Source organism: Neofelis nebulosa, chromosome 14 (genome assembly GCF_028018385.1).
Source record: "Neofelis nebulosa isolate mNeoNeb1 chromosome 14, mNeoNeb1.pri, whole genome shotgun sequence".
In the NCBI taxonomy this organism is placed as follows: Eukaryota; Metazoa; Chordata; class Mammalia; order Carnivora; family Felidae; genus Neofelis; species Neofelis nebulosa.
Genome location: NC_080795.1, coordinates 59,008,773 through 59,023,843, shown reverse-complemented (window position 1 = coordinate 59,023,843; position 15,071 = coordinate 59,008,773).

Below are 15,071 nucleotides of genomic sequence, written 5' to 3'. Positions count from 1 at the left end.
GAGAGGGAGACACAGAACCAGAAACAGGTTCTAGGCGCTGAGCTGTCAGCACAGAGCCCGTCATGGGGCTTGAACTCCCAAACTGTGAGACCACGACCTGAACCGAAGTCAGATGCTTAACCAAGTGAGACACCCAGGTGCCCCTAAAATATAATATTTCTGATCATGGTGTTAGCTCCTGGAGAAGAAAGGAAGTAATTTGATTGTATCTTTAATGTCTGATACTTTTTGGAAATTAAAAAAAAAATACAGTGTTTGATTCTGAAATATTTCAAATTTATATAGTTTGTGTAATAATTTTGTATTTTGTATATTATCATATTTTTATCATTTGGCCATACAAGAATACATCAGAATGATCAGTTTTGCTTCCAAAGACTTCTTAAATAAAAGTATTTTTATTGTTTTTCTACATTCACACATATGCATCAGCATTGTTCTATATCAAACATATTTAAAATATTCAAATGAGAAAATTATGGTACATAAATAGAAAATATTGAATAAAGGGGGATTTTTTTGTGTGTGATCACTTTATGAAAACTATTTATTTATAGCACTGACAAATCCCAGAATTTTCTTCATCATTCTAACAAAACAAAATGAGCCAAATAAAATATTCAAAATGTAAAGAAATTATCTTCAATAACAACAACAACAACAAAACTTCCAAGCTACACAAGCAGATTCATTTTCTTATACATTATGGACTGACACAGCCCTTTCAAGCTGGTGGCTTATAAACGAAAACCTCTTTTTCTCCCAGTTCTGGAGTCTGGCAACCCCAAGGTCAATGTGCCAGTATGGTGAAGGGCCTTTTCTTAGTTCATAACTAATGCCTTTTCACTGCCTGCTCAGAGGGTGGAGGAGATTAAGGATCTCTCCAGACCCTCTTTTGTCAGGCACTAATCCCATTCATGAGGGCTCCACCCTCATGGTTTAAGCATGTCCCTAAATCTCCACCTACTAAATCCTAACATTAGGCATTAGTATTTAAAAATTTGAATTGGGGTGGGGGAGAACACAGACATTCAGACCATAACACTTATGGATGAACTTTTCTTTGGAATTTAAAGCTTATTTTAAGACACAGTGCTTAGTATGTTCAAATAATGTTTTCAAGATTCTTTACAACTAATAACCCATTTAAACTTCGTGGCAACTCAGTGAAATGAGTATTGCTCCTAGTCTGATTTTGGAGATCAGGAAATCAGGGCTCAAAAATGTTGACTTCTGAGATCTCATAGCTACTCACTGGGCGAACTAAAACTAACTCAAATGTTTTATCTCTGGATCAGTTGTTAATCACAGTGCCATCCTGCATTTCTTTTTTGTCTGTGAATCATGACTGTGAATCATCAGTCTATAGTAATGCTATCAACATTTGTGCTAGTTGTATTCATTGTCACTAGTATCCAAGAAAAACCATAGCTGAACAGTAGTTAATGTGGCAAAAACAGATTTTGTTTAGGAAAAAAAAAATGCAATAGGAGAAAGACCTCAATATAGAACAGGGCTCAAGTCCAAATACAGTATGGGCAAGTGGAAATTTATAGCCAACGAGCAGGGTGAAGTTAAGTAGATGGATATTTACTAAGAGGTAAGTGGGCATTATGGTTAAATTGCCCCAACAATTTTTGCTGAAGACAGACCAGAGTGATGAGGAACCCAATTAGATATCGAGAGGATTGGGGCTACTGGCTAAACTTGGTTAGCAGGATGCTTGCTAAAATTGGACAATGCAGAGACAAACACAAAAGTCCCAAAGTCAAAACCATGTTATAAAAAAGCTCAGAAGAGTCTAAGTTAGAGTTTGGTCAAAGAGAGAATCTCTGCCACTCTACAGCAGAACAAAGTGAAGGAAGGAAATATGTTTGAAAAGTAAATGATGATGGTGAATGTTTACTTCTGACTTGGATACGGGGTGTTGAGAATTCAAGGTACCAGATATGAATGCTGGGAGGAATGGAGAGAATAATACTGACATACCTTAAAATGGGAAAAACAGGAGTTGATGGGTCTGGGAAAACCACACAAAGCCATAGTAGAAGTGGTTTTAAGAAATGATCTTTCAGAATAAATATATCACTCAGTATCTTAATATAGGATATGAGCTTCAGAAAATTGGATTCATGCATGAAAGATAAAAACTTTTCCTTTTCTTTTTTTCTATTTCAATAAAAACAAGGTATAACTTTTAAACTTTGATGTTACCAGAAGTAGTGGTACATTAATTAGCTTAAAGAAGTTTGCACAGGGGCACATGAGTGGCTCAGTCAGTTAAGCATTTGACTCTTCATCTTGCAGTTTGTGGGAGGAGCTGTGGAGCCTGCTTGGGATTCTTTCTATCCCTCTCTCTTCCCCTCCCTTGCTCATGTCTTCCTCTCTCTCTCTCTCAAAATAAATAAATAAACATTAAAAAAAGAGGTACACAGAACCTACAGACAAAATATAAGTACAAATAAGAATACTTTAGCAATGTTGTTAATAAAATTTTCTTTATTGATATATGCAACACTTGGTACCCGAAATATGTAGTAAACACTCTTTTCAAGCTCATAAAACACAAAATTCAGCATAAACTGAATCAATAACTGTAAGAAAATAAACAATTAAAATCATGCCAAATATATTCTCTGTTCACTCTGCAATTATGCTAAAAGTAACTAAAAAATAACTAGAAAATGTTCTTAAGATTGGATTTGAATATGTAGATTTATAGCCTATGGTCAAAGAAGAAATCATAATATAAAAATTTTATCTTAATAATTATCAAATTATATCATATTAAAACTAAGACACAGATAGTGATAGAGAGTAGACTTAAATGTATACTATAAGAGAAAAGTAGATGGTTATTATGATTTTATCATCTATATAAAGAAAAAGAATAATAGGATTTCCAGTTCAGATGTAGAAATGTTACAAGAGATCATTACCCTAAAAAGCCAAATGAACCAGTTAATCTACAAAACCATAAAACTACAAACTAGTCAGAGAACAGATGACTCTAAGAAAGGTAAATAAAATGAATTCCAGAAAGGGAATTTAATAATTCTGCATTTACTTGACATACTGGGTTTGTTTATACTGGGGTTGAACAAATACATAAATTAATAGTATATTAACAAACCCTGCAGTGCTAGAACATAGGTCAAAGATGCCAGTGTAAATTCATGTTTACTATGATATACATGTATGCTGACAAAATGCACAGATGCTTGCACACATGTAAATAAATACACATAAGTCAGTGTGTGTATATGTATCTCCTGGCTCTGTCTACTGAGAGTACCTATAAGCGGTAGCTATCAGCACAACCCAGATCTTGGTTTCTAAATCACATTTTCCAATTAAAAAAAAAAATACAGAGGTCCTTAAGAAAATAGCTGATTCCAGGCAAGGCAAGGAAAAATAAAACATGAAACTACAACACTATATAGTGCCAAAAGGAAAGGGAATACTATATTAATAATGGAAACACATCAAAAGGACAGAGGGGTCACACTAAAAGAACTCCAAAACTGGAGAAATTTTAGACAAAATTAGTATTGATCATATTTGATGATAACCCAAAGAATAAAATAGATACTGATGATTATATAGTGATAGAAATGATTAAATAAATAAATAAATAAATGAGGTAAAACAGAAAAGTCTTCTGGAAGAATTTAAAATAATATATTCAAATGATATATATTTAGCTTAATCCCCCTGTTTGAACATGGGCTGGACTTAGTGAATGCTTACAAATAGAGTGTAGAGGAGAAAAAAAAAATACTAACTACATTGGAACAGCCTGTCAAACACCTATACCTCATGCCTCATTTTCCCCATTTGTGATATGAGGATAATGATAATGATAACATCTACCTCCATAGATAGCTATGTGTCTTTTTAATGAAGGCAAAAATGATACAAGAAGGGATAAGGAAAAAGTTGCTTAGAATAGATCTTAAAAGTTCCCATTACAAGAAAAACTATTTATGGTAACAGATGTTCATTAGACTTATTGTGGTGGCCATTTTGCAACATATACAAACATTGAATCAGTATGTTGTGCACCTGAAATTAATATAATGTTATATGCCAGTTACACTTCAGCTAAAAAAATAGAAAAAAATAGAAAAATAGAAAGAAGGAAAAGCAGATGGAGCTATGGGAATTGAAGAAGCAGAGCCTGGTAAGCTGACACACAGGGTTGCAGTGGGGAAGGCTAAGCAACCAATAAATTAAAATAATTTTACAAGACCAATAAAAAATCTTCCCCCACTCCAAAAAGGAAAAAAAGAAATTACTAAGTCAGAATAACCCGGCAAACACCATCGAAAGCAGTGATCAAAGTTAAGTTCAGCAGTGAGGTCAGGTTGTCCGTTGTGAACCCCTGACATGATGCAAAGGGGAGGGACAGCTCACCTCTATGACATTTTCTCAAAAACTTATTACCACAGTCTGATCGAGAGAAATCATCAGTCAACCATAAGCTGAGGGCTACTTTACAAAATATCTACGGGCGCCTGGGTGTCTCAATCTGGTAAATGTCTGGCTTTGGCTGAGGTCATGATCTCAAAGTTCCTGAGTTCGAGCCTAGGTTCATGAGTTCAAGCCCCACATCAGAAGCTTGCTTCAGAACCTCTGTATCCCTCTCCCTCTGCCCTTCTTCCCCTCCTGCTCTCCCTCCCTCTCTCTCTCTCTCTCTCAAAAATAAACATTAAAACAAATGTAACCAATATTCTTTAAAAATATCAAGATCATGAAAAATTAGGAAAAACTGAAACACCCAGACTAGAACATACTAAGGCAAAGTGATGACTAAATGCAATGTGAAATCTTGAAGCCAATCCTGGAAAAGGATGGCTATCATTTTCTTAGATTTAAAAAATGTTGGATTTCATTTAAATTAAAAATTTCTTTTTCATCATTGAGAAGACAAAGGAATAGGGTGGGAAAAATTATATATATCTATGTGTATAAAGACACATATGTCCATTTATACCCAATAGCATGGATATGGAATAAAAAATAATGCTACATTCCAATTGATAAAATTAAACCAATAGAAAAATGGGCAAGGGTCTCAATAAAAGCACTTCACTGAAGAAAGTATCCAAATGGCAAACGGACATATGAAAAGGTGCTGAAATACTTGGTCAACAGGGAAAACAAGTCCAAACGACAATGAAGTACCTTCACATACTCATTCAGTTGGCCATAAAAAAACATGATATCTTCTGATGGCTCACATGTGAATTTATTGGAACTTGCATACACTGCATGAGTTGATAGTTACTTTGGAAAACTCTCTTAGTTTCTGCGACTGGTGAGTATTTATATGTCTTATGATCTAGCATTTCTATTTATAGGTATATTCCTAACATGAATGTATTCAAACTTTACTTAAAAATACCTAAAACAATGTTCATGGCTGCACTATTATCAACAACTAGAAGACAGAAACAACTCAAATATCAATCAAAAGGGGCATGCATCAACGTTTTTTGATATATTTATACAATGAATTACTATCACACAATTAAAATAAATAAATTATTACTACACACAAAGACATTGATGGGTCTCAGCATAACAGTGTTGCAAAGAAGCTAATTAAAAAAGAGTCTTTACTGAATAATTAATTTATATAAAGTTGTAAAAAAATAAATATAATCCATGGCATTAGAAATCATGTAAATGTTTATTTTCCCAGGTAATGACTGGAATGGGGATCAGCATGGGGCAGGGGAACATTCCTGTGTTGAAGATAATATTTGGTTTCTTCATTTGGGTGATGGAGACCCAGGTATAGTCACTTTGTGTAAATTAATTGTGATTTTTGTGATTTCTGATTTTTATAAAAAAATTATACATCAATAAAACTTTAAAAATATAAATAATGATTGAAAAAAAGGAGGACAATCATTGTTCTATTTCCTTAGTCTGAAGAGTTCTTTTAAGATAGTGGGAAACAAAATAAATGTTACTTTTAACATAAAAGCCAGAGAAGATGACATTTATTTATTTATTTATTTATTTATATTGTTAAAGTTTAGTTATTTATTTTGAGAGACAGCAAGCACACACATGAGTGGGGAAAGGACAGAGAAAAAGAGAGAGAGAGAGAGAGAGAGAGAGAGAGAGAGAGAGAGAGAGAGACAGAGAGAGAATCACAAGCAGGCTCCCCACTGTTAGCACAGAGCCCAATGTAGGGCTCGATCTTACCAACAGGGAGATCATGACCTGAGCTGAAATCAAACGTCAGGTGCTTAACCTTCTGAACCACCCAGGTGCCCCATTTTAATTTTAATTTTTGAAAAAAAAATCCACTTTACTGAGTCCTACCCAGCTGTAAACATGTCACCCTGAAAGCCCCACTCCCACCCCCAGGCCATGCAGTCAGTGGCTAAGAAATGACTGGGTACATGGGGAGGGTCAGTGGGGATAGGTGCCTAGCAGGTCAGCGAGCAGGCAAAGGCAGCAGGCTCTGTGTTTCTGGAGGGAAGCCCTGGGGATAGGGGGGTCAGGGTCGGAGAGAGGGCCCAACCTGCCGGGGGGGCTCAGAGTGGGGGCCCTAAAGGACCAGTGTGTTAGGAAGCCTCTTCCTGAAGGCTCCCTGAAAGGGGTCAAGCCCCTCTGCCCCCTAAGAGGTGATTTTTAAGATGACTCTGTGTGTTCATTTTTAAGTGATTAGATTACACAAAGGGCCTCAAGACAATGATGGGTTAAAGTGACCACAGAACCAGAAAATTGCTTGGAAATAAATATATTGTAAAAAAAAAAAAAAAAAAAAAGTTAAAGGGACAAGAATGAATGCTATCAGAATAATAATGAGTTCAGGAAAAACTTTCTTATTCGTACATTCACTTTCCAATTATGTTCTCCAAAGTCTCTTGAAGAACTTTAATCAACTAACCTGGAACAAGAAAGTGAATAAAACATAAAAGCACTATGCATTTTATATTGACTTTGGAACACATATAAGACAATTATATTAGAATATTTGAATGAGTTTAAAAATGTTTCACTTCTAAAGTTGTGCATATATTTTACTCTTCTTATAATGGAAAGCCATTCTATTACCTCTTTTTATTCCCCAGTTGCTAAAATAAAATGACTTTGTGGAGCTCCATTTAAAAATGTTTGAGCTATCAAGTAAAATACAGGTTCTAAGACATAAGTAATCTTGCCCTCTGCCTGCAGTTGGCTGGGTTTTAAGAAACATTATGATAAAATTAAATCTTTGTATTTTAATAATTCCCAAACAGTAAAACTGGATGAATTTAATGCGTGCATATTTGAGGACTGAGTTACAATCATGAACAAAAATGTGTGCTCCAGCAAATCTTATTTTATAATAAGAACATGTTTTCCACTATGGTCTTTAGAATATGCTCACGTAATAGTGTGGAAATTAGTGAAAATTAATGTGTTGACAGTCTAGTTAGCTTCTTAAACCTGAGACAGATCTGAGTTTTCCTTATAAACTATTTTCAATATATGTTTGAAAAGCATGGTAAAAGTTGAACAATAAACAAGTGTCACAGGTGTCTTGTCAAAGAAAACAAGGCATGTTATTTCTCACGCCAAACAATTTAAATTCATTTTCAGAGAAAATAAAGAATTTGAGTGAGAGGAGTCAGTTTTTGAATGAGTGTGCTAAAAGTCTATGTTATAGTTTCCTTGGCATGACATAAGTCTCTTCAAATGACACATTTGTTTTGTCATTTATTCATCAAATAATTACGGGGCTTCTCTATGCAAGACTCAGTTTTGGGTGCTCACACAAATAAACAAAGTGGACCAAGAACCTTGGCTCTCCTGAAGTTTACATTCTAGTGGAAAAAAACTGACCAAAAAGTAGCATAATTATCAACAAATTTATTATACTACAAGCTAATAATTCATAAGAAAATAATATATAGCAAAGCAGCCAGAGGAAGGGCTGGATGTGGGTAGCTGAAAGGCAACACTTTCTGGGGAAAGGAAAATCATAAAGTGTGTTGTGTAATTCCTAAAACAGCAATCAATATAAGGTGCTGGGGTTTTTTGTTTTGTTTTGTTTTGGGTTTTTTTTTGTTGTTGTTGTTTTTCCATAGCCAGGATATGAGGATTCAGGAACGAAGCTTCCTAGTATGGCTGGAAATAGAACTGGAATAAGTGTGAGAATATGAGAGGAGGGCAGACTGACTGAAGTTTTGTAGAAGGTGGATGTGGGTAGAATCCAAATTGTGTTGGACCATTCCAGGTTTGGGTTTTATTCTATGTAAAACCAGAAACCATGGAAAGGTTTTGAGTACCTAAATGAAATGATGATATTTGAATATAAAGAAGGTCTTAAAAAAAAGGTTTATTTATTTATTTTAGAGTGAGCAGGGGAGGGGCAGAGAGAGAGAGAGGGAGAGAGAGAATCCCAGCAGGCTCTGTGTCAGCACAGAGACCAATTGGCGTTCGATCTCATGTACCATGAAGCTCAGCTACCCAGGTCCCCCAAGAATGTCTTTTTAAATGTAGAATTAGGCTAAAATAGAACAAGTGAGAGGATTAAGGGGCTATGGTAGTAGTGATGGAAAATGGTATCCGTGGCCTGGGATATGCTGCTGTTGGAGGGGGAGTTGGAGAAAAGCAAAGAGACCAAAAACAAAACAAAACAAAAAAAGTCCCGAGGATGGGATGTTGTGGATGTGGGAAAAGCATGTGGAAATAAAACTTGGTTCCAAGGTTTCCAGTTTGAAGAGTCAAGCAGGTAAACATTGCAATTATTGAGATCAGACAGAGTGTGGGAGTGTGGGGTAATAAAAAGAGATAAAGACGTTGTGATTTGGTGTGGAAAACCAAGATAAATATTTAAGGTACATTTAGATGTAGATGAATGTGAGACCCTAAAATGGAGATGCCAATTACTTCGATGGATTAGAGATCTCATAGAGATACAAGTTAGGCTGTAATGTGGATAAGTACATTTTTACTTTTTAATCTAGGAGAGTGAACACAGAGCCAAAAATGAGACTAAAAATATTCCTTCATCCTGCATTTCAAGTAGAGGATCTGAGCCTACAAAATAACTCAAAAGCTTTACTGAGATAAAGATGGACACCAAGAGGAAAAGAAAGTAAAGGAGAAAGAGGATAAAGAGGAAGAAGGAGAAAAAAAAAATGAAAGATAATGCAAATGGCAGTTAAAGGAAGAACATTTCTGAAAAGGAGGGGGTAGTCTTTTGGGTTTCATACCCTTGAGAGACTGAATAGGATCTTTGGAAATCTACATATATCCTTGCTGTTTCATGGTACCTGACACAGATTATTGGTAATCTTAAAAAATATATTTTCAGTGTACCGGTTTGGAGCCAGAAGCCAGACTGAGGTAGACTGAACTAGGTCTGGGAACTGAAGAAGTGGCATCATCTCATTAGACACTTTTTAAAGAAGCACGGTGATGTACAACAGAGAAATGCAATGGCAATTGGAGGAAAATACGGGACAAAGGAACAATAACATTTGAGCTCTTACTACAACTCTTAGCTACCTAACAAATTTTATGCATTGTATGTTTGACAGAGAAGAAGTATGATTGTTAAGTGTAAGGGCTTCAGAGTTAGACAACTGGGGCAGATCTCAAATATTTTAGTGGCTAGCTGTGTGATCTTGAACAAGACACTTACCTACCTTAAAACTCAAGCACTTTACCATATACCTCTCATATCTACCTCCTAGTTTCTTGTGAGAATTAAATGAAATAGTGCATGTGGAGCATTTAACACAATCCCTGATACACGGTAAATGCTCAATAAATTTCTCTTTTATTCCTCTTTACTTGTATTCTATTATAATTATTATCATTTTCTCCATTTTAACATGGCAACTAACTAGTCAAACTAACATATAACCCAGGAAAAATTTTGAAGAGCCTGTGGTGAAAATTCACTTTTTATGATATTTTCAGAAAATAAGAAATAATTTTGTATGGTTTTTTTTGTTTTTGTTTTTGTTTTTTTTTTTTTTTTTTGCCTACAGATTCTTTTCCACATTCTCCACATTCTTAACCCTGGCATGCAGAATTTGGGACAATTGTTTTGAACACAGGATGGTTCAATCTTGAAATAAGGGTGAAGTAATTCTACAGATTACCACTAGAGGACAGAAGAGAGTCAGGCAACATCTGAGAGGAACTATTCAGGGACCAGTTGTCCTTGATGCTAGGACAGGCTTCTCTACTGTGGAAAGCTCAGATACGAGAGCCAGAGAATTGTTTTGATTAAGCTCATTATTTTAAAGTTAAATAATGTAGCAGAAATCCATCCCAGAGACAGTTTGTTTGCATTTCAAAGGTATTAAGGGGTCAATTTTCATTTTACCACTCTGCTCCTTTACTTCTATTATAGCTCTCATGTAATTCTGCATTATATTATTTTTGTTTCCAGGCTTGTCACCAACCACCATTATATGTAAAATTTTTGAAGGCTGGGGCCATGTCTAACTTGGACAGTTCTTTAGCTTAGCAGACTCTCCAGGGATTCAATTTCAAAATTCATTATCATCAACCTAGACAGAGGCAACAGCAAGATATTCCTAGATTAATGATTAGGGAAGCAGAGAAACAGATGAGGGGCATTCACATTCCTCTCTACATTTGATGGGCTCAGGTGTGTTTTAAGCACAAGATCAGTGCCAGAAAACTCACTGAATGTGCCTTAAAGTATATTCTCTTGATGAAGAAGTATAAAGGAAATATTTATTCAATGTGTAATGTGTATGTGTTACATGTTTTGATATGCGTTATTTCATTTATTAATCTCAACAATTTGGTTAGAGTTCTCACTTCATTTTACAAATGAGGAAACTGAGACACAAAATGCAACTCGCCTAATGTCACAGAGCTCGTATATTTTTGGAGCTGTTAAAGAAAAATTCACCAGAAAAGATGAGAAAACAAAAATTGATTTTGTTCTGATACTATTGCCAGCACTAGGGGAAAAAGCACAGATCAAGTCCCATCACACAAAGGTGATGCGAGAATATATGGATCATGAAATTAAGAAAATAACTTAAAAAAATTTTTTTTTCAACGTTTTTTTTAAATTTATTTTTGGGACAGAGAGAGACAGAGCATGAACGGGGGAGGGGCAGAGAGAGAGGGAGACACAGAATCGGAAACAGGCTCCAGGCTCCGAGCCATCAGCCCAGAGCCTGACACGGGGCTCGAACTCACGGACCGCAAGATCGTGACCTGGCTGAAGTCGGACACTTAACCGACGGCGCCACCCAGGCGCCCCGAAAATAACTTTTTAAATGTCACAGGTTTTTTTTATTAATCTAGACAATATGAAGCTTAATTTTTGTAATGTAGTTTATTGATAAGAGAATCACAAAATTACCAGTATGAAAAATAAGCCAAGAATAAAGGAGACAAGAAAACTTATGAACAATCTTCAAAAATATCACCTCCAAACATATGAGCACAACTTTATAAACCATATCTCTCCCTTTTTGAAATTCATGGAAGTTTACATATTCATAGAAGGGAAATGGTTTCAGACTACATATCCTGTAAATATAATTCACCATTGATATTTTCATATAGGACCTTGAGTCATACATTAGACACTTTCTTCTCTCTTCAAATTACCCCCCCCACCATAATCTCCCCCATCATGGTTATCAAAGAACTCTGTGCTAGCCAATTTTTCAATACATATTTGATTAATATTGATTTTAGTCAGTTCATGGCAAAGGTCTTCTAGAACAATAAAGGATGGTTTATATTTTTTTAGAGGTCAGATATGTACTCTCGCAAAGAGTTTTATTTTATTTTATTTATTTTACTGCCATAAAATCTGAGGTGTCACCTATGTGTTAAGGTAGACATTGTGACAAGCTATTCACGCTTGAAAGTGAATCATAAGGTTGTTTCCAGCCATATCGAGAATACTTCTCAAAATTAAACTTCAAATTCATTCTAGGAACTTAATTAGGACATAGTAGAAAACTTACACATCTGTACTATGAGGCATGGAAAAGCTGTGTACTGGAAACAGGAACAGTACAGTTATTCTTTAAACTTCATGGAATCTATATAACAGTTTTAAGTATTAGCTTATTTCCAGAATTATGGATTTCTTTTATTCAGAAAGATTTTCATGATCATGGAAGATGGGAAAATAAAATGAAAGAAAAAAAGAAAGGAAGGAAGGAATGAGGAAAGCGGAAGGAAGGAAGGAAGGAAGGAAGGAAGGAAGGAAGGAAGGAAGGAAAAAAGGACGGAAGGAAGGAAGGAAGATATTTTTACTGGTGGTGTGGAGAGACCTCTGCTGCACTGCAGTTTTCATTCTGTACTGTTTCTCCATCATTGTGTATTCTGTTACCTGGTTGTATTCATATTTAAGTATCAATTTAATAGCTCTGTAACGTAGAGTATCCTCAAGTGTCTTGAAGAATATCTGTATTGCTGGATACTGAAGCTTTTTCTAAATTTCCACCTTCTAAATAATGTTGAAATGTGTATCTTGGTGCATGATGATGTTGGATATTGGGACTAATTTCCAAAAGTGAGAGGTATGGTTTATGAAGTTGTGTGCATATATTTGGAGGTGATATTTTGAAAATTATTCGTATGTTTTCTTGTCTCCATTATTCTTTGCTTATTTTTCATACTGATAATTTTGTGATTCTCTTATCAATCAACTATATTACAAAAAAGAAGCTCATATTATCTAGATTAAAAAAAAACTTGTGACATTTAAAAAGTTATTTTCTTAATTTCATGATCCATATACTCTCGCATCACCTTTGTGAGATGGGACTTGATCTGTGCTTTAGATCTGTGAGACAGATGGATAATGGACAGAGGGCCTTTGGAATAAAGTGTTAACTCTCTTACAAAATACTTATGGTTTTAATAGTCTGGAGTCAACCTACCTTTACACTTTTGCTTCAGGGTTCCTAAAGCTCAGGAATAAAATTCATTCTTAATTGCATTTCCTTACCTATTTTGCCTAAAAACGATTTCTGTTTGTATTTAATAATTTTACTAATAAGAATTATTAATTACCACATTTAATAAACTATATAATTATAAATAATTGTATGTCTTATATACTGAAATAATAAGTGAAAACTAAGGAATAAGAAGAGGTTACCAATATAATCAAGAATATACAATATATATAAGAATATTATTTAATTTAGTAAATAAACACTAAGATATGTAGAGCCTATATATATATATATATATATATATTCTTCATGTTTTACCTATTATTTCTGCAAAGAACCTGAGCTGATAGGCTATTTGCATTCTTATTTTATTATATCTTTACCTGGAGAAAGCATGAGCAAATTTTAATACTCTAAACCTCTCCAAATCACCTTTTTCTGATGTAGTAATTTATCAGAAATAATTTTGATAAGAATAGCAAAGCTAATACTAAGTGGCTAAATTTCCTTATCACCCATCACTGCTGTATGGCTCAAATACTCCTGCAGAAACTTTCTTTCTAACTTAGAAGGGAGATAAATTGTGGGTATCTGGTACCTCTGCTTATTATGGGTTTCTATTCCTGAGTGCTCAACTCCATCTCTACTCTGTCTGGAATACAATCAAGGTTGATTACCAAACAATGGATACTCATTAAATGTTCTTCGTTTCCAGGCAACCACAGCTGTCAATCAGTGAAGCCTGAACAGAAGTTTTTCCAAATAATCTTTAATTTTTTTTTCTTTTAAATACATCCTCTTCTCTTCACAACCATTATTTTTTCAGCAACTCTTTAGGGCAGCACTAGATTGCTGTAACTGTCTCATAAGTCATGTTCTTCCCTTCAATCTTTTCTTCTCATTCCCCTCTTCTTAAAATAAGCATCCTTTTGATTACTGAATTTAGTATTTACATATATGTGTCTATATAAAATAGCCCTTATTCATATATTCTAATTATTTGTTAGTTATCACTATGACTAACTATAATCTTGATATCTTAAAGGCATGTACATTTTTATTGCATTCAAAATGCCTAAAATACCTGTAGTATAAGATGTACTCAACAATGATTGTTGCATTAGATGAATGAGGATGGGGATGGATAAATAATGAACTAAAATGCAAACTCTCTTATAGAGAATTTATGCTTCTTAATAATCTGATTCACATTGTGGGCAATTCTCCAGGCATTTTTCATGTCGCTGTATGGGCTTTCTGACCAAAAGGCACTGACCATCGTTTCAAGGAGGTTTGCATAGTAAACATTCTTCAACGCTAGAACTAGTATTTCCCTTTAGGTCAGTGGGAAGACTTTTCTCCTCTCCAAAGTCATTTTGGGGTAAGAAAGTCAAAGATGAGTTGTTTACATTCAAGAGTAAAGGTAAGGTTCTATTCTTCTGGAGGAAAGAATGGACAGTTTACCAGCAGTCCTAATATAAGATCAGAATCAGATTGTAATTTCAGAATTCCTTTTCTGTACCTGTACCTACATGTGCAGGTCACATTTGGCCCTTCTCAAAGCACCAAAAGAATGGACAGGGGCTTGAGGATCTGGGGTAGTTTATTCGGGTTGCTGTTTTGGCCATAAGTAATGAATTGCATATGTCTCTAGTCCAGAGATCTTATGTCCTGCAACAAAGGTAAAATCTCAGATCCTTCAGGTTCTGAATCAACAGACTCACTCTAGCATTCTAACCTAATCTGCAACTATCATTTAATTTTAATTATTTAAGCATTATACACACAACTCAGGTAGACCATTTCCCTTTATACTAGCACATACAAAAATATGTTTCTAAGACTTAGTGTTCACAGTAAAAGTAAGAGGACGATACAGAGATTTCCCAAGTACTCCTGGTCCCACATTTGCATAGCTTTTCCCATTATTACATGGCTCAACAGAATGGTACATTTTTTACCAAGAATTAATCCACATTGACACATCATAATAACTGAAAGCCTATAGTTTATCTTAGGATTCATTCTTGGTATTATACAATCTATGGGTTTGGACAAATGTGTAGTGATATGTACCTATCATTATGGTGTCATACAGAGTAGTTTCATTGCCCTAAAAATCCTCTGTGTGGGAACCAAGGAATT